At 42.6% G+C, this 21,567-nt stretch overlaps 1 long non-coding RNA gene across 1 annotated transcript in view; it reads left to right on the top strand.

Annotated features, from left to right (window-relative positions):
* The first annotated feature begins 8,021 nt into the window (after positions 1-8,021).
* Positions 8,022-21,567, top strand: part of LOC103245672 (uncharacterized) — a 117,879-nt gene continuing 104,333 nt past the window's right edge. Inside the window, exon 1 of the long non-coding RNA XR_012091487.1 lies at positions 8,022-8,477. This is a non-coding gene — a long non-coding RNA (uncharacterized lncRNA). The remainder of the gene's footprint in view (positions 8,478-21,567) is intronic.

The following is a 21,567-nucleotide window of genomic DNA, read 5'->3' as shown; positions in this document are numbered from 1 at the left end:
GAAAAGATGTATTGTGAGTGGTCTGTGGATAAGAGTGGGCTTTAGAAAAATGTGCTGAGAGTGGCCAGGTGCAAGTGGCTCATGCCTGGAATCCCAGCACTTTGGGAGGCTGAGGCAGGAGGATCACTTGAAGCCAGGAGCTTGAGACCAACCCGGGCGACATAGTGAGACCCCCATCTCTACAAAAAAATTAAAAAATAGCTGAATGTGGTGGTGCAGGCCTATGGTCCCAGTTATTTGGGAGGGTGAGGTAGGAGGATCGCTTGAGCCCAAGAGTTTGAGCCTGCAGTGAACTATGATCACACCACTGCACTCCAGCCTGCGGGGTGGAGGAAGACCCTGTCTCAAAAAAAAAAAAAAAAAAAAAAAAAAAAAAGTGTGCTGAGAGATGGCTAGTTCAAGGTCTTCCAGTTTCATTTTGTCTACTATTGGGCTTTTCATTACCTGAAGGGAGTTGTAAATTTCTTGAATCGCATTGCATGTATTTTCCCACAAAACGAAGTACTAACATTCAGTATGGGGGGTATGTAATGGAGGTGCTGAAAGATCCTTGCCATCAGAGGTGTTGGGGAAAGCTTCTTGGAGATGAGACAGCCAGGCTGGGCTTTTTCAGAGAGAGGCTATCCCGAGTAAGGGCAGTGTAGTGGGCCACAGGCCAGCTGGCAGGCACCGTGTGTAAAGGAAGTAGGTTAGGAGGTGTGGTCGTAGAGGGGCCAGAATGCCTGTCTAGAGTAATTTGGAATACAGCGGGCAGCTTTGGGAACATTCGGAGGAGTAATCCAGCAGGAGTGCACAGGATATGTCTGGGAAGCCCAGAGACTGGGGTGGTGGAACAGTTCAGAAAGTCTCTGAACTCTGCTTTGCATTGCTCATCTACAGTCACTAGGCCAGTGCTCACCTATCCCATTGCACATTCAGGCATGAGTGCAGGGGCTGTGTCTGTCTCAGTCCTGTGTGGAAAGAATGAAATCCTGCGGGAGTCCACACAGGGCGGCCTCTCACAATGTGGTGGCTCAGAAAGCGGAAGGAAACGATGCATGAGTTAAGAGGGCCTGCCCCTGCTCTACTGCCCAGTGGCCTAGGGAAAGTCACTTCTCTCCTGGTCTTAGTTTTTCCACCTTTACCTAGTCCCCTAAACATGAACTGAGGAGATGGAGTTATAGTGATTATGGAAAACTAAAATGTAAAGAGCGTGTGTAGGACTTTGTTGTTGTTGTTTTTAATAAAAACAAACAAACAAGAAGGTGAAGCGAGTGTGAGCTGGTGGTGCACAGGACAGGCTGAGGTGGAGGGCACATCAGCCTCTGCAGCCGGGGAGCCTCGCTTGGTTTCCTTATTCTTGCCAGGAACCTTTCTGGACCCCCACAGAAATCACTCGCCCTGAACCACCGCGGACCCAGCGCCTCTTCCTGCCATATTAGATTGTACCTCCCTTTATCCTTCTGGACTTGTACAAGTTGAAAAGGGTTTACTTCTTATATATGTTCCTGATCTTTTCCAACCACCAGGCAAAACCACATTCTACAATTGCTAAGTTCACAGGAACACCATGAACTCAATTGTTTTCTGGAAAAAAGGAGGCTATCTGGTGCGGCAGCAGGAAGAGGCAGTGGGTCGCGGTGGGTCTGGGGAGCAAGTGAGTCTTTTTGTGCCTCAGTTGCCACATCTGTAAAAGGAAGATGATGCTGCTCTGCCTGAAAGCTGTCCTGGGTGACCTACATCTGCCTGCCCCCAATCTCCCTCCACTGTTCCCACTTCCATATCCCCTGTGCTCCCAGCTCTCTGATTCTCTGAGATTCAACGCCTGGGACAGCCCATCGCAAGTCACTCTCCATTCGTCTGGTTTCTGTAGGGATACAGAGAGGCACCTGACAAGAATCTGGCACCCAAGCCTTGCAAACTGCAGTGACTAATGTGACTGCTCCACCTCAACTTGACTTAAGTGATGCATGTCCCCGTTTGAGAGTAATGACACAGGACCTTGTGCTCTGAAGTTCTAGAAGTCCTAAACCCCAGGTCTAGGTTTTTGTATGTTCGGAAAAAAAACTTTCCGATTTGCAAAGCGCTGTCATGTGAGCCTGTTCTCCCCAAGACTAAGGATGATAAACAACCCCAGTGAGCCCATGACCTAGCTGTTGTGAGTTCCAAGGGAGGGGAGCCCTCCCTGACCACGTGGGGTGCCCCACACCCTCTCTCCTCCCTTACTCACAGCCTTCCACACCCCCACCAGGGAATGCTGGAGGAGAGGAGCTACTGCTCGAGTCTCCCAACCAGGGGGCTCTGGGCCACCCCCGCTGCCTCCCAGTCACAGGTAGCTAAGAGGAAGGGTGCTCCCAGCTCAGATTTGTGGCTGGAACCAGAGAGTCTTGGGAGAAAAGCTGAGCAAATTGGGTCAGACTTCTGAACGGGGATGGGAGATTCCTTGGAGTGACTGGGTATGTGTCAGCTGCTTAATGATTCCACTGTCTTCTCCCAACTCGTAAGGCACTGCCCTCCCCTTGGGGAGCTGCAGCTGCCAAGCAGCGCTGCTCAGTTCTCTGGCTGCTGTGACACGCGTGCTTAATAATAATGAGCATCATTTATGAAGCCCTTAAAATGTGCCAGGCAGCCTGCTAACCACTTCACAAATGTAGCTGCTTCACGAGCTTGGGATATAAAATGCAGTCACAATCTTTCAAATGTGTACACTAAATGCTTTGGCACCCCTGTTATGTCTGTGTAAGAGCCCCAAGACCCAAGGAAGCCTTCTTCACTCCAAAAAGTTGGTCCAGATGAGTATTGCCCTAGGGCATTAAACCCAAGCCTTCCTTAGTGTACTAAGGAGCCTCTTTGTTTTTGGCTATAGATGCCACTGTCTGGTGGTCATCATTAAGATTCTACAAAATCCCTGACGCTGACGTCCTCCCAATGAAACAGATGACCTGGCCCCTCAGGCAACCCCTGCCCATTCCAGGAGCCAGATCCCTTCAGACAGGCATTTTCAGAATGGGAACAAGGCCAAAAACACTGTGCATGTAAGGATGGCATCTGCTCTTCTCCACTGTCCTTGGTGTGTGTCATCTCAACTCAGGGACACTTGGCTGGCAAACAAGTGCCAGGCACAGCTCTGGCACTTTGTATGCAGTGATTTGCACTCACACACACAGCTATTTTTCCAGACTCAGCTACCCACCGTACTTCCTACTGCGCTATGGATCTCATCCCCTAAATGGCAAAGAAGGGCTACCTCTCCATACACAACACCAAGCCTATTTCCTGTCTCAGTAGGCCTGGTGTGCTTTTCAGGGAGTTGACCCATCTTATCATTCGTGAGTAATCTTTTTGAATTCTCACACCTCTTTGCATAATTAGCTCCAACACACAAAAGAGGAAACAGGTAGAATGATGTGAAGGGACTTGCTCAAGGTCACACAGCTACGACCTGGTTGAAGTGCGATTTAAACCCATGCCCTGAACACACTCTCCACAGCACTGCTCCGTCCTGCCAACGCATTCTTGGCTGGGACATCCACCTGAGTTGAAGTCAAGGGAAGAGGTTCTTGAGACAGGTTAATGTGTTTCTCTGTGGAGCCACCAGACCTGGGCTCAATGGGAAAAACCAGATAGAGACAGCCAAGCTGAAAGGCCTTATCTGAACTCCACTGGAGGAGATGAACATCGAGTCGTTTGTGAGTAGCCAGAACAAGTCATGCCACATGTGGGGTGTGGTAGTTTCTTACATATGTTGGCCTTGGACTGTGGCCTGGCCTGGCACTCTTACTAGGCCAAGGGCCTGGGTTAAGGAGACCCAGGAGGGTAAATGTGAGAGAATCTACAGGCACGTGTGCCAGTTTTGTGCCTCCCTCCACTCCTAGGCTGTTTTTTGGCCTCAAAGTCAGCACTTGCCTTTTTGGCCATAATCGCCTCTACACTAGGCCTGATGCTTTTTGGACAAAAACTCAAGAAGGACTTTTTCTGGTCTCACTTGAGAGTCATTTGGATATATGAACTTGCCTTTTCCAGTACCACCCCAATCACCCCTTTGTCTCCTAATAAAGGCCCATCACAGTGAAACACTATCTGGTCCAAACAAGAAGCTCGCATGGAAAATACTTAAATAGAAGTGAGATTTGAGTCCCAGTTAAGAGCCAGGCAACGAATGGAGAAATCAGAGAGCTGAGGTTATGGGCACAGAGAACAGAAAGAGCAGGTGGCGCTGAGAGAGACCCATATTGTAGGGTGAGAGGTGGAGGAATGTTAACAGGAAGTAAGCTGTGAACCACCACGCCAAAGCAAACACAGGCTCTAAAACGGCCCATATGGCCTATCCATAAGGAAGGCGGCCAAGACAGAGCACAGCAGGAGGAGGGGAGGGGAGAACGCCCGGCTCCTTGCTCAGCTGTCAACAACTGGGGGAGATGGTGCCAGTGATCCATTCTGGGCTCTACTTGAATAACTCAAATGGCATGTCTTTGCCCCTTACATCAGAGTAAGACGGGCTTGAATCCTATCATCACCCCCTACCCCAACCACACCAGCCTATGGAAATGTAAAGCTCTCCCCCTGGTTTCTATGAATTCCTGAGGGTGTTTGTAATTGTCATCTCCTCTGGTAAGCTTCTACTTTCCAGTGTGTGGTGTCTGTCATGCACCATAACCCAGGCATGAAACACAGCACCCCACCCCCCGCCTGCTTCTGTTTCCATTCACCTCTGCCCTCCCCACTTCCAAAGTAGACCTTAAAGGATTTGGGTGTGAGAAGTGATGGAAGAGAGGATTGGTTATGATGATATAAAACAGTTTATATGACAGTGTTTTTTCTTATATGTCTGCTTGCCTTTGGGCTTTTTCAAGGACTAAACACTTTACTGCTACATGAACCTAAATATGTATATATCTTTTTCATGACAGAAGGCTTTCATGACATAATGGGTTTTTATATAAGTATCAGATAATAACCCTAATTATAGCTAACATTTATTAAGAATTTACCAGGTACCAGACACAATTAAGAAGTTTATGTGAGTAATTCATTTTATTCTTACATTATCACCATTTCACAGACTAGGAAGAAGCCCTACTAGAAATTGAGTGGGAGCCTCTTCAAGGGTTCACAGCTAATAAATAGCAGGACAGGGATTTGAGCCCAGGCACTCTGACTGCAAACCTGCATTCACCACTAGTGCCTGTCTAGATCCGCAGGAGACCCGAACATCCCCGGAGAGGGCAAAGAGCAGCTACAGGAGTAACAGTTTGTGTGGAAAGTAGAAGATGAAGGAAGAGAGAAAGGAGATGAGAAGGCCTGATTGATTATTAGGTCAACAGAATCTGGGCACTGAGAGGGAATGATCTATTTCGTGAACAGGCTGCTTTGCTCTTGGAGTCATAGTCTCTGGATCTGGATCAGAGAAAAACCCAGAAAATAAATGCAGCTTTAGTGAACAGAGAAGTAACCTTAGCCTGAACCCAGAGAAACAGGGTATGGGAATTAGGATGAGAACTCGGGCTTCCTGGAAGGCTGGGCAGGAGGCTCCGTCTCTATTCTATGCTGCAGAGACGAGAAGGTTCTTGGCTCCTTGCCACTGGCAATGAGAATAATGGGACAGAAAGTGGGGAAAGCCTGTTAAGCCTGAAACAACAAGAGGAGGAAAGAGTGTTACCAGAGTCTTGTCAGAGCTAGAACCTAAGAGAAAAGGCAGTGCGGCTGCTGCCAGAACCGTGCAAGGCCAGGAGGAGATCAGGGAATGCTCCAAACTCTCTCCTTTTCCCACCCCCTAAACTCACACTGTTACCTCCCATTTCCCAAACCTAAGTAAAAGCTGAAGGCAAGGTACTGTAGTAACATGGTACATAAAGAAACACAGAGCAAGGCACAGAAAGGCAAAGAATAGATGAGGGTGGGAGGGTAGAAACTGAAAATAACCAGCACCTCCTATGACCCAGCAAGTCCACTTGAGCTTTATATGGTAAAGAGGCTCAATGCACTGTGTACAATGTGCATGGACAAGAAGGTTGGCAGCAATACTATCCATAACAGGCCCAAGCTGGAGACTACTCAAATATCCACCCATAGTAGAATGGATCAATCAACTGGGTTATATTCATACCCAGGGACACCAAAACAATGAAATTAATTAACCACAGCTATACACAATGGCAAGGATGAATTCCACAAACATAAGGTTGAGTTAAAATGCAAGGAAAGTATAATCCTATGTGTATCAAGTTTAAAATTGAGCTAAACTAGTTTATATTGCTTAGGAATACATATAGGTGAAAAAACTATATATATATAATATTTGTATATTAAAATGTTATATATATATAAAATGATTATCACAAAAATCACGATAGTGTTTACCTTTAGGTGAGAGAGACACAATTATGATGCAAGCTGTTCAAGGGGAAACGGAGGAAAGGGCGGCCTGTGGACGGTGGCGGTGTTATAGATTATCTTGATCTAGCTGTGGTTACACAGATGTTTGCTTTACATGTATTCATTAAAAATATGTTTTATCTACACATTTGTAATGTCCTTAGTAATAAAAATAAAAATGGAAAACATGTTGATATAATTTTCAGACATTTGCTAGACATATGCGTATATATAGTACATTTGAGATAATCACTGCATTTGCAACTTTTCTCAATGCTAGAGCATAAGAATGTTCTGAAACCCATAATAACTCCTTTCTAAGTTAGTTTTAAGGCTAAATAATATTGCCAAATAATGTATATTATAAAGTAGTTAACTATTCCCTTATCAATGACATCTAGGTTGTATCAATACTCTCTCATTTATGATACTTCTTGCACTTTCTAATAAGTAATTATTTTATGGAATTCTAACCCATACTTTCATACTCCCAGCTTTCTTTGGGTGATAAGAGAAAAATGAAAAGAGTGTTAGTTAATAGTTCCACTGACCCCGTAATCTAGGCTATCTCTCCTATGATTAGCCCTATCATCCTTTCTACTTGTCCTTCATGCCACTTATCATAATTGTAAAATGAGCAATTAGTTGGCAATTAGTTGTCCCTGTACTTACTTGGTCAATGTCTATCACCCCTATTGGGACCTCCAGGAAGGCAGAGAACACGTATGCTTTGTTGATCTCTGTCTTCAGTGCCAACACAAAGCCTGCCTAGCACAAGCGTGCTCATTAAATATTTGTCAAAGGAATAAATTAATGCATGAATTAACAAATGAATTTGAATGTATCCAGTCTTTCTGTCCTGTCCAACTTGGAAAAGGAGTTTATCTCCACCAGGAAAAAGCCTCACAAAATAGAGACACCCCTGAATGTCCAAGCAGAGACCTGAATGTCTAAGCAGAATGAGAGGGATGGTGGTGTGGATGGCACCCTTTACTAGTTGTGCTATGAAATAGAGGGTCTCCAAAATTCTTTCCATTCCCCAAATCTCAGGATGCAGTCACCTAGCCAGGGCCAGGACTCAAGAGAGGAAGAGTAGCACCCTGTACCAGAACGGAGAGAGAGTGCTTGTTTAAAAGTAACTGAAGAGTTACTGGAAGCCATGTTCTTTCCTACTGAAACAAACAAACAAAGGTTTGCTTGTTTTTTTAAGCTGGTTTCTTTGGCCATATAGGTAAATAAGCGTCAAAGGAGTGACCAAAAAAAAAAAAAAAAACCCCAAAACTTCTTCAGTGCAATAATTTTTTAAAGTCTTACTAACATTTGGAAAGACTTAAATAAAAGACACATTTTTCAATAGTTTGTCTCAAAATATGAGGCCACTACTTTTCCGTGGCGTCTGCTTTTTTACACTCTACATTGAGAAGTGCTCAAATAACTGTGTTTCCCCCACCTTTATCGGAATCAAGAACAAGTAACATTTCTTGTTAGGATATAAAACAGGGAAACATAGTTCACATATGTTACACAAAATTATTTAAAAAGAAAACTTCTCTGGAAAGAGAACTATGCACAATGGAAAATTGAAAATTCTCCAATTTCAAGATGAGTCAGCAAATAACTTTTCTATGACAGAGACCTGGGAAACTTACTGAACAGAAAAACTTACTTTAATGGGAAATCAGACCTATTTCCTGACTTTTAGGAACCATAATCATTGGAAGACCTCTTTCAGGTGATGTGTCTATGTCTTTGCCTGTTGAAATTTATTAGGAACAGAATATGATATTCCCAGGACAATACTGACCCACAGGAAAGGATCCTCACTCAATGGAATGTGATTACATCAGGCCTCCTTGTCCCAACCTTTCAGGCTTTTCTTTCCCACATGGTGCAAGCTGTTTGGTGGGGCTGCCAGGTTTTAATTAGAAAGTCTTATGTTTCCAGGGAAATCATCGGCACCTGGCTTCTTGCTTACACCTCTCCCGATCCTTCTCTTTCCCCCCCAGTATTAATTTCCCCTTGCCTCAAAAGGGACATACTTTTGCCAAGGATTCTTAATCCTCAGCAAGTTGCTCACTCAAAGAAAGGAGGTGGAGAAGGCAGAGGAGAGGAGAGAAGAGATGGTGAGTTCTTTCCTTTCAACATTGGTCATCCAAATAGTTTTGGTATTTCCTGGTGCTTTGCTTGGTACCGTCTTATTTCTGAGATGAAACCTCTCACTATGTAATTACTATGTATTTTTAACTGATAATTCGCTGCCCTCTTATTCCCAATGGAATTGGGGCATAGAGAATGAATAGAGTGTCAAGATCCTGAGGCAATGACACCAATCTACTCAGTAACTACTCCCCATCTCCCTGTTACCTCAGAATTCAGATAGTTGTCTCAAATTTTCATTAGCTCAAAATTATTTTTTCTGTTAAAATGTCATAAATGGTGAACAATACCTAGTTTATTGCAGTAAGAATAGGACCAGCTGGAATCGAAAAGTTTGTGTCTTCCTCTTTCTCAAGCACAAAGCTAGCCAGACACAGATACATTGTTCAATGTATTCGTCACCTTTGGTCTGTCTGCCCAACAGCCCTCTCTTTTTCTAGGAATGGCAATGCCCTCTCTTTGGGGAGTTGTCTCTTCTCTAATCAAGTAGATTTATTGAAGACGTGGGGCTAGAAAGGCCGGCTCCATCTGAGAGTATGCCCAAGATTCCGATACACTGGGAAGTTGTTAAATTTCTCTAGCAGGATGTCCAGCCAAGTATAACTTCAATACATTTTTAGAAAGAAAATTTGCCAACAGCTTTCATGTTTAGGAAGATGCAGAAAGTCATCCTGGGAAAGATGATGCTCGATGTTGCCCTGCAACACTTGGATGGTCTAGGTTATGCCGACTTGGCCAGTCTCCAGGGAGAAGGGTGTGTTACACACTCCAGGTTCAGAACCGCTGAGGTGCTTGTGCAGTTCTACAGGACGAAAGCCTCTCTGATGGACGGAGACAGTCCTAACAGAAGTTCCCCGGGACATCAAGGGCCCCAGAGAGAAACTTCCCAGGCAGGAAGCAGGAGTCTGGATCGATGAACAAGGCTACAGGTTTGTAGGAAGAGCTGGTTCCAGGAGTGTAGCCGGGGCTGGACTCTTGCATGCTCAGCCAAGACCAACCACCCTGCTGTGGTATTTATATTTGGGAGGCTATAAATAACCTTCTGCATATAACTGAAGAGAGCCTACACCTTGAAGCCCGGAGGTGAGGTGCATTCAGAGCCAGTGCAGGGCTCATGGGGGCCCATTGCCACAGCAGACAACATACAGGGGACACTGCAAACCACACTAGGGGATTAACAGCCCAAACAGCCTAAAGCTTGGGAGCCAAACTAACCCATTTGCACTGAACAAGTTGCCAGGTTTCTGTGCAGTTCAAGTTGGGAGCAAAGTCTTCAGAAGAAAACACTAAATTTCCTGCTAATATGGCCAGATGAGGAAGGTTGTTGTGCAATTGATTGGAACAAATGTAAACATAGGAACTTAAATGGGTTATAGCCAATGTTAATGGCTCATTTAAAGATACCTCTATATATGAATATTCACTCAGAAGATCCATGACTTTTTAAATGTCCACTTGTCCGTCACCAGTGTTTAGTGTTGGAAGAGAGGGTGCCTTTGTGTGAATGGTCTGTCAGTCACGAGGTGCTTGCAGCAGAACTCTGAACGCACATCACTAGAAAGTATCTATACATTCCCCCCACACTAGTATTTAACTGCATCTGTCCAGTACTTCAGAGTTAAGGCCAAGCCATCACCATTTCTAATTCAGTAGAGACACATATTCCATAAATGAAAAATTGATGTCTGTAATTCTGGCATTTTGGGAGACCGAGGTGGGCGGATCACTTGAGGTCAGGAGTTCAAGACCAGCCTGGTCGACATGGTGAGACCCTGTTTCTACTAACAATACAAAAATTAGCCGGGCATGGTGGCAGATGCCTGTAATCCCAGCCACTCAGGAGGCTGAGGTAGGAGAATCACTTGAACCCGGGAGGTAGAGGTTGCAGTGAGCCAATATTGCACCACTGCACTCCAGCCTGGGCTACAGAGTGAGACTCCTTCTCAAAAAAAAAAAAAAAAAAAAAAAAAAAAAAAAGAGAGAGAGAAAGAAAGAAAAATTGAGACATAAGAGGACAAAATACCTGAAATCAAAACTCAATGGCTTGTGATACTTCATAGTATTGGTGTTTTAGCAGTGTGATTGTGACCATGTACCTTAGAACTAAACTGTCTTCTTTCAAATTCTAGCTTGATCACTTACTAGCTGTGTGACTTTGGGAAAGTTATTTAAATTTTCTGTTCCTCTACTCCTCATGGAATAGAGATAGTAATGGTACCCATTTCACAGCCTGTTATAGAGATTAAATGAGTGAATACATACAAAATTCTTTGAACAGGACCTGACACAGCAAGCACTTAAGAAGAGTTAGCCATTATTGTTATTACCAAACACATTAGCCTATACAAGATAAATAATTGTGTGTGATTAGTAATAACAGCAATAGCAGACATCTATTGTTTTTGCCATCCAAAAAATTTCCCCTTCTGGTAATAATATTAGATTGATGCAAAAGCAGTTGTGGTTTTTGTCATTATATACTTTTCCTTTGTAAAAAATATCAGTTAAGGGAAGGACAGTTAACCAAGTCCATCTGATAAGACCAGTTCAGTGAGTTTGTTGCCATGTTTGGACAAGGGAAGATCTCTACTAGACTCACTAGCTGGGTGGATAGTGTAAGTCTGGGTCTGCCAAGGGCCAACTCAGAGATACCTTCCTACCAATGAGGCCAGCAGAGTAGTCGGTTGCAGTAGGTATTATATTCCTGCTTTAAAATATCCCAAAACTTAGAAGATTAAAAAAATATGTATAGATGCTCTTCAACTTACAATGGGTCCATGTCCTGATAATCCCATCATAAGTTGAAAATATCATAAGTCAAAAATGTATTTAATACATCTAACCCACTGAACATCATAGCTTAGCCTAGCCTACCTCACACTTGCTCAGAGCACTTACATTAGCCTACAGTTGGGCAAAATCATCTAACACAAAGCCTATTTTATAACAAAGTGTTGAATGTCTCATGTAATTCGTTGAATACCATACTGAAGGTGAAAAATTGAATGGTTGTATAAGTACTTGATGTATGGTTATACTGAATACATATTGCTTTCACACCATTATAAGGTCAAAAAAAATCATTTAAATAGAACCATATTCAATTAAGACTATCTGTTTTATCTCACACAGCTTCTGAGGGTCAAGTGTGACTTTGCTGGATAGCACCCAGGAGTGGCTTAGCTGGATAGTTTTCACTCAGGGTGCTCATGAGGTTACAGTCAAGTTGTCAGCAGGGACTTCAGTCGTTTGAAGTCTTGACTAGGGCTGGAGGACCCACTTCCAAAATGGCCTCATGTGGCTATTGGCAGGAGACTTCAGCTCATTACCATATGGGCCTCTCTGTAGTACTGGCAACATAGCAGCTGACTTCCCCAGAGTCAATAACGGGAGGGAGATAGAGACAGAGATAGAGACCAAATGGAAGCCATGGCATCTTTTATAACTTAAACATGGAAGCAACATACTATTTTTTATTCCTTACTTATTGGTCACATAGACCCACCCTGGTACACTGCCGGAGGGAACTTCACAAAGATGACATTGTCAGAAGGTAGGAAACATTGGCAGTCACCTGGTAGGCTGGCTACCACACCAGCAGAAACAAGGGGAGGAGAGACTGAGTCTTACTGACACTTTTTGAGTCCCTGGACCATCCCTATCTTATATGAATCAATCACTGCCTTTCTGTGCTTAAGTTGTTGTGAGAAGTGTTTGGTCCATTGCTACCAAAAAGTTCTTGACTGGTGTAATTGTTAGGTCTTATTGAGCACTTAATCAATGCCATGCGGTGTGCTTGAACCTTCATGACAACTCATGAGTTAGGGATTATCATTCTTAATTTCCTTTTCCCAGATGAAAACAAAACTGAGGCTGAGAAGTTATGTGGCTTGGCAAAAAGTCATGCAACTGGCAAGTGGTAGATCCAAGTTTCAAACCCAAGCAGTTTTATCTAGAACCTAGTCTCTTCCTATTACTAAAGGCCATTTTTTTTTTTTTTTTTTTTTTTTTTTTTTTGGATGGACTCTTGCTCTGTCACCCAGGCTGGAGTGCAGTGGTGCAATCTCGATTCACTGCAACCTCCACCTCCCGGGTTCAAGCGATTCTCCTGCCTCAGCCTCATGAGTAACTGGGACTACAGGCGTGTGCAACCATGCCTGGCTAATTTTTTGTATTTTTAGTAGAGACGGGGTTTCATCATGTTAGCCAGGCTATCTCAATCTCCTGACCTTGTGATCCGCCTCCCTCAGCCTCCCAAAGTGCTGGGATTACAGGCGTGAGCCACTGCACCTGGCCAAAAGGTGACTCTTGTGCATTTCCCCTTCTTGATTCAGTTTGAGATCTTTCTCCCCTAAGATGGGCTCTGAACTTGCATTATCTCATAGAGTGGCTCACATATAAGCTGAAACTGGGCCCATATCCAATCAGTACTGGGTCCATGGCCCAGGCCAAAAGCTGAGTGAATCATAGGAGAGAAAACTGTTGCCCTGCTATGCCATTCCCATTGTGGCATCCATGATGCATATCCAGCAGAGGCCAGCCAGTCATCTATCACCAACCCAAGGTGCCTTCAGTTTCTGATCCCAGTAATTGAGGACATATGTTACTCTGCAAACAGTCCTGATGGGAAATGGCTGGTGGTTCTTCCCCTCTGACGCTTGGGAAATGAGAGGGCAAAGGAGGGCGGTAGAGAGGAGGCTGACCACTTTTATTTTTTTTTATGTTAACAGCTCTAAATGATTAAGGGTAGGAAGGGAATGGCAATAGAACATAAAAATGCTTTGTGTAGAGTTCACATTTACTGCACTTTTAACTCCACTGTGGCTTATTAGTTCACGGGAAAAATTACAAAAGGAAATAAAAACCTGACTATGAATCCAGTATAAACAATTTGCAGCCATAGTAACCAAGAAAGTGCAACTCCTAGATTAAAAAAAAAAAAAAAAAAAAATGTCTGCACATGAGTGTCCATGCGGAGGATGTCAGGAAATGGTTACAGAGTGAAGAACTCAGTTAACCCCTGGTCAGTGAAGCAAAGCAGCTCTGAAGAGGCTGCGTGCCTACCCTGGCTAGGATGTACATCAGGAGTTGGCAAAGAAGTTCTAATTCCTATTTGATAGAGTTTCCAACTCAGCTGTAAATATTCACTCAAGAATAAAACAACATAAAAAGACTTTGCCTGTCAAGAATTTGATGTTTGTTGTTGTTTAAATCAAATTTGGTTTGCGTTAGTTTGACCCAGCTTCACTGCAGGAAGACAATAGGGTGTGCGGCTTCTTGTGTGTTTCCACATTAGCTTTGGAATGACTCGAAGCCGCCTTGTGAATTCAATTCTGGATAAAATACAGCAACTCAGGACTCAAAACCACACCCTATCTTTTCACCTTTGGGATATGAGTCATCAGCTTCTACTTTGTGTAGCCAGATCCTAGCAATGTATGGCCCCAGGCTCTGAGAGGAAGTCCAAGCAAGTGACAGTAGTTTTGGAGGTCCTGGGGCAGTCATCCAAATGGGAATTGTGGGCACCTATCCCACCCAACTATCAAATTTGAGAGTAAAAGCATCTTTAAGGATCATCTAATCCAATGAGCCACATGATAACTAAATTCCCTTTTTTCCTCTTTGTGCCAGAGGACGTTCATCCCATGCTTGGAGCCCCACCCTTTGAGAAGGAGAGCTCCCCAAGGCAACTAATACAGTGTGACTGCGAAACACTCTTTCTTAAAGAGTCTGTCTCTGTGTAAATTACAACACACAGTTCCTCCAAGCAAGTCAAATATTCATACATTTGAGAATGAATGGCTATTTTGTCCTCAGGTTTCTCTACACAATAAGAATTCTTAACTATTCTGCATCTAGTTACTCCCCTCTGAACACCTCCAGAGGACCTCTTGAAGTTCAGTCCCTCGTATGAGCACAGCACTCAATGTATATTCTGTTCAGGGACAGGAACCAACACCATTGTTAGTTTCTTCATTTTGAGATTTTACTTCTATTGACTTTGTTTCTTATTTACCTGTTTCTTAAAGCCTGTGGTATTTTGAACTCATAATTAATTTACTTCCCACTAGAATTTTTGGGGAGGCATGGCCCTTGGTCACCAATCACCAGTTCTGCTCTACTCTCCGAGCACATGGAGGTAGTACACTTCCCTGCCTCTTGAAGATAGCTACTGTCATTATGACAGAATACAAAATATATATTTTGTCTCTGCCCATTTTCTGGAATACAGTTCTTAAAATCCTTAGAATCTCCCAAATGATAAGTGTATTTTGTATGCTAATGAGATGACTGGTGGCTGGGGTTCCTGGATGGCTTCAGGATGGGAACTGGTTGCCAAGAGAAACAACCATGTGATTAGAGGATTGGAACTTTGTTTCACACCCTCTGCCTTTCTGGGAGGGATGAAGGGCTAGAGGTTGAGTTGATCATCAATGGCCAATGATTTAATCAATCATGCCTATATCATGAAACCTTCATAAAAAATTAAGCAAAGAGGTTTGGAGAGGTTCCAGGTTGGTGACCAAGAATGCATCCACATGCTGGAAAGATGGAGCACCCCAAATTCCATGGAGACAGAAACTTCTGTGCTCGGGATCCTTTAGTGGTGCAGTCTCATGGGACTGAGACCTTAAACTATAGGGTCAGCACCAACTCTGGGCAGATAGTGTCAGAAATTAGTTAAATTGTAGGACACCTAGCTGAAAATTGGAAAAGTTGATTGGTGTGAGAAAAATCCCCACACATTTAGTGTCAGAAGTGTTGTGAGAATAGAGAAAAACAGTTTTTTAAATAGTCATGTTACCAGCTTTGGTCAGTAAGAAATGAGTACAGTATCACATGTCAGTTCCAGGTTCAGGCACCTAAGTGCTTATTCTCATCTTTCCAGGCATCTCTTTGCCCATCCCGACTATTGTCAACCCATGTGTTGATACAAGGGTGTCATAGATTGAATCAAGCTGGAATGCTGAGCCAATGCATGGAGGACAGCAGCCCTAGCACACTGCCCGGACATGCAGCATAATTTGCTTGAGTGAAAAATAAACTTTTATTGCATTGTGCACAAAATTTCGGGATTGCTTTTGCAGTATAATGCTTTTCCAAATCAATGTCTAAGTGTTTTTACATGCGGGGTCAGATTTACCACTCACACATCCTCCCATGCCTCCTTTTTGCGCTTCAGTAATTGGTTTTTGGATTTGATTTAGCAACTTATATTTGTTTTTCTCATAAAAATCAGTTTTAATCATTTCAGTTCAGTGAAAAATTTGGTATTTTGATTCCATCAAACAAAAGTATTCATTCTTTCCACTACCTTTATTACATTTGAAATTTTGATAAGAATAGAGCTGAAGACTAGAAAAAAGAAATTTCTGACAACACGCTTTTCTTAGCTTTCTACTCTCTATTCTCATGGTAATGTTCAACCCTAATGAAGATAGTTTCAGACTTTCTTAACTCAGGATAAATGTAAAAGGAAAAGTCACCAGAGGAAAAATAACAACCGGAAATCTTGTTTTTATTAATTACTTGAGCTCTCAGTTCTCATAATGAAAACAAAACATAGCTATGGAAAATATATGCAATTGTCTTACTTTATTGAGCTAAAAAGTCATTTAATTTTAAGCATTTTGGGGGGATCTAATGATAAATAAGACTTCTTTGCTATTCTCAAAGAGTCTAAAGTTAGACCTGTGAAAAGTATAGGCTGAAATCAGGTTGATTACATTAACATAAAGCTCCAACACTGTGGCTGTCACTGTTGGTTGTGCACCCAATGACCACTCCCCATTTCTTGAACCTGAATTCCTTTCACCTGATGTTGTTCAGGTATCAGGAGTACATGGGCTTTAGGAAGTATTGGCCTCTTCCCCTAAACCAATTATGAGCATTATATTGTCCTTTGTCCTTCCTTGGTTTGGAAATGGGCACATCATACAATTCTGGCCACTGAGATTAAAGTGAAGTCTGCAAAGAGGTTTCTGGGAAAGTTTTTCTCACTCTTAAAAAGAGACATAAGGAAGGAGGCTTCTCTCTTCCAGACTTAGATATAGGTGTGTGAGAATGCAATGTTTAGAGTCTCAGCCATAGGACCATTAGAGGAAAAAACAAAACCTGACACAGTCAGCCTGGCAGGCCAGACAAGATGGAAAGAACTACATTCCTCATTACATAAAGGAGGTGTTGAATTAACCCATGCAGGAACTGTTTTACCACTAGACTTCTCATATGGATCATAAATACTTTTATCATGTAAGCCATGCTGAGTAACATAGGTCTTTTGTTACTTGCTGCCAAAAGCATCCCAATTGTTATAATCACTAAGAAATTTTTCAGCATACATATCCGTATGCTATTCTATAAAAAGTAGAACCTTAATAGTAGCAGTAGTAATATAACACTCTTACAATTATGAGAATCTACTTTGGGTGAGGCACTATGATAACCACTTTAGATAGACTTTTTTTTATATAACCTTTAGTCTTCCAATTCAAGTGTAGGGTCTGGTATCTTGTTTCTTATCTTCTCTGAGAATGGGTTTAACTACAAAGTCTGAATTCACTGGATATAAAATTTAGTCTATGGTATTCTAAGTTATTTGACCAACAAATATTTGTCAATATGAGGTGACCCAGAAGTTTGTGATGGCTTCAAAAAAGAAAAAAAAAAGATTAACTTACTTAATTTTGCATTTCTCATTAAATATTGAACTAAGTGTAGAAACAATTCCCTTAGAGGAAGTTAGGCATTTGCAGAATGGATGTTAACACTTTAGAGCTACCACAGTACCTATAACTACATTTTGGCTTTGGGTTTTGGAAAAGTGCTTACCTGCCCTCTGCCCGCCTCCTGGCTTCATAACGCGTCACCCATGCTCAGAGTTCATTTTACTGCTTCAATTAAATGGACAGGTGGCTCTCAATTCACTTGAATTGTGGACATACCCAATGGGAAAATGTTCTGCAGTGTGTTCACATACGAATTTATGTGGCCTGAGAGGGTTGTGGGGCTGTACGATGCTCCTCAATAGTTTCTGAGTGACTAAGCTAAGACCAGCACTCAATGACTCGCTATAGAGTCTCACCTCATATCCTTCCAAGGTGGTCACTGGTAGTGAAAAGATGGAAGGAATCATCACTGCTTCCTTCCTGTTTTCCCCTCCAGGCAGGCAGAGCTACAAGATTACTATGTCAGGAAAACATTGGTAAACAGGTTGCAAATTGCTGTTCACAATTTTCCTTTCACATTTCAGGAAGGAGGCCACCTGTGAAAACAGAATGTTTTAAGTGTCATCCTCCAAGAAAAGAAAACAGAGGCTTATGGGCATTGGGACAATGCTTCCTGCCCTGCTGTCCATCCTCAGCCTCATCAGGCCTAGTAAATAGGCAAGCTTGGAAACAGTGATGTTTGTTTCCAAAGAAATGACATCAGTGCAAAGGTCAACACCTCACCCATTTTATTGTGGGGAATATGAGGGTGAAAAACAAAAATGAACGCATAGTGTATGATGAACATTTTTAAAAGCCTAATCCGGGGTGGTTGCTGGGTGCTCCCTGTCCCGAATAGGTATAAATAAAGTGGGGCATAATTTAGTTTTCAGTTCATATTGTCTGAATATAAGAATAAGCATAATGATTTGCCTTGGCAGTGTCCCCACCCAAATCTCATCTTGAACTGTAGTTCCCACAATCCCCAGGTGTCATGGGAGGGACTCGGTGGGAGGTAATTGAATCATGGGGGCAGTTCCCCCATGCTATTCTCATGACAATAAGTTCTCACGAGATCTGATGGTTTTATAAGGGGCTTCCCACTTCACTCAGTTCTCGTTCTTCTTCTCCCTGCTGCCATGTGAAGAAGGACGTCTTGGTTCCCCTTCTGCCATGATTGTAAGTTTCCTGAGGCCTTCCCAGCCATGTGGAACTGTGAGTCAATTAATATTCTTTCCTTCTTAAATTACCCAGTCTTGGATATGTCTTTATTAGCCGTGTGAGAACGAACAAATACACATGGTTTAAGAAAAAAAAAAAAATGGAGAAGAGATGTAAAATAATAGTCTTTCTCTATACCTTCCCCTACCACCCATCCCATTCCCTGAGGCAAGCAATGACATCTCTAGTACTGGGTAATAGGTGTAGATTTCTATTTCTTGATCTATCAGCACTAAACGATATCAATTTACTCTTAAAATGACAATTTAGCTCTTTACATCATTCTTCACCTTCCCTCCTCCTTATGCTCCTGATCCTTAATAGTTCTGTTACTATTTTTCAGTTCTTTCATTGACTGCCTTTGTGACTTTAAATAACGTATTTATATCACTATTTCATCCTCCATCAACCTTAGTCAATATCTCAACTCCCTTTTTTGTAGAGTAAATTACAACTATAGGCATAGTTTTTGCATAACAATAGCAGTTAATATTTATTTATACTCAGTTGTCAGGCATCTGTACTTTGTCTATTGATTAATTTTAAAAGGTAGAAGTGAATACAGAGCATTTATATTGCTGTGTAAATCTTGCTCACTGCTGATCCAAGTAGCATGTTAGAATTGTATTTTCTTCTCAAAGGTCTTCTGGGATATGTAAGGAAAATGTTTATAGCATCAAGTCCAAACAGATTCTCTTTTCTTATATATTATGAAATTGCTTAAAATCATACCCCTTTATTATTTACTCCATATTTGGACCACGATTTTCTGTCCTGATTATTGTTTTTCCTGACACTTTTAATGTCCTTCGTGTGAAGTAGTTCACTGTGCATTGATTACCAACTTGCCCGAGTCTGGTGAGACAGAACACACTCAATATGCAACAAGTTATATGAAGCAAATTTATTACTTACAGGTATATAGCAAGAGATTGCCAAATCCCAGAATTAATTGTAATCCAGTTCCCCAAAACTCAGGAAAGCTACACAGGGCAGATGAAGTCTCAACTGTGCATGCTCTACTTGCACCACAGCTGAGACTCTAAAACTAACCCATTCTGAGTTTTATACCCTGGGGTAACAGGACCCTGTGGGATGAAGCACTGAAGGATGTTCTGTCCTGCAGGTAGCTGGACTGGGACAGAACCCAGGCTGTTCCAGTCAGTCCCTCCCTATCTCAGGAAGTTGCCTTCCCCAAATATTCTACAGGTATTCTTAAAAACAAAAAGTGAGAAAGAGGTGAGAACTGGGTCTGTCCAGGATCACCTAGAGAACTGTCCTGCATTTTGCCCTTTTTTGACAAAATAATAATGTGCTTTTTAAATTTCCTCAAGTTTTCTCATCCCCTCAGTTGTGCTGCCAAATGTAAGCCTTCCTCTCCAAGCAGTACATCCTCCCGTTTCATGACTGACCTCTGAGAGCTTCCTTTTTTGTACTTTTGGGTTGCACCTTCTGTTTCCAGAATCCTATGCTGCTTCTTCCTTGACTTTCATTCTCATTTATTTTTTTCTGAAGTGCATCCTTAACTAACTAGGGTATCCTTGCTTGTTTGGAAAGAGCTTTATTTTGGCCTTACACTTCCTGGACAGTTTACCAGAATTCAAGACTCAAAATCCTCAACCCTCAGCCTCACACTCAGCTGCAAAACAATTTTCACAGGTAGAATTGAGTACATTTTCATTAACATATTTTCTTAAAATTTTATCAAAAATTAAAAAGTGCAATTTCAAAAAACCTTGCAATTTTGACTCCTGACCCCAGGAACTCATGGAAACTCTTCTCTCAAAGATGATAGATTCTTGCCTCATTTAACAATCTCTTTTCAGTCTGCAGTGCCTGAAGGTGCTGATTTCTGTTCATAGACCTGGAAGGCACAGGTACTTTCTAATATACAAGAGTTTCAAGCATGCAGGAACTGAGCGTTTTGATTGGAACAAAAAGTCAGGGGCCAATGGGAGTCTGAGAAAGAGAAGTGAGAGAGTCAGTGAAAGGGAGAGAGAAGATGGAGAAGAAATAAGGGGAAGAAGAAGGGCAACAACCAGAAAGAATATTTTCTTTCCCTCCCCCTTATCCTCCTGATCTTTAATGGTTTTTACTTCTTCCACTGGCTACAAAGTGACTTTAAATAACACATGTCCATCACTACTAAGAATTATATCAATATTCAGAAAAAAGGCTGTATTAGTCTGTTTTCATGCTGCTGATAAAGACATAGCTGAGACTGGCCAATTGACAAAAGAAAGAGGTTTCACTGGACTCACAGTTCCACATGGCTGGGGAGGCCTCACAATCATGGCAGAAGGCAAGGAGGAGCAAGTCACATCTTACATGGATGCCAGCAGGCAAAGAGAGAGCTTATGCAGAGAAACTCCCTTTTTTAAAACCATCAGATCTCATAAGACCCATTCACTATCACGAGAACAGCACAGGAAAGACACACCCCCAAGACTCAGTCATCTACCACAACACATGGGAATTATGGGAGCTACAAGATGAGAATTGGGTGGGAACACAGAGACAAACCAAAGGATTCTTTTCCTGGCCCCTCCCATATCTCATGTCCTCACATCTCAAAACCAATCATGCCTTCCCAACAGTTCCCTAAAGTCTTAACTCATTTCAGCATTAACTCAAAAGTTCACAGTCCAACGTCTCATCTGAGACAAGGCAAGCTCCTTCCATCTATGAGCCTGTAAAATCAAAGGCAAGCTAGTTACTTCCTGGATACAATGGGCATTAGGTAAATACAGCCATTCCAAATGGGAGAAATTGGCCAAAACAAAGGGTCTACAGGTCCCATGCAAGTCCAAAATCCAGCAGGGCAGTCAAATCTTAAAGCTTCAAAATGATCTCCTTTGACTCCATGTCTCACATCCAGGTCACGCCAATGCAAGAGGTGGGTTCCCATGGTCCTGGGCAGCTACACCCCTGTGGCTTTGCAGGGTACAGCCTCCCTCCTTACTACCTTCACTGGCTGGTGTTGAGTGTCTGCAGCTTTTCCAGGTGCACAGTGCAAGCTATCAGTGGATCTACCATTCTGGGGTCTGGAGGATGGTGGCCCTCTTCTCACAGTTCCACTAGTTGGTACCCCAGTAGGGACTCTGTGTGGGGGCTTTCACCCCACATT

Source organism: Chlorocebus sabaeus, chromosome 26 (genome assembly GCF_047675955.1).
Source record: "Chlorocebus sabaeus isolate Y175 chromosome 26, mChlSab1.0.hap1, whole genome shotgun sequence".
Taxonomy (NCBI): Eukaryota; Metazoa; Chordata; class Mammalia; order Primates; family Cercopithecidae; genus Chlorocebus; species Chlorocebus sabaeus.
The sequence above is the reverse complement of the archived record's forward strand: the minus strand, read 5'-3'. Positions and strand labels throughout refer to the sequence as shown.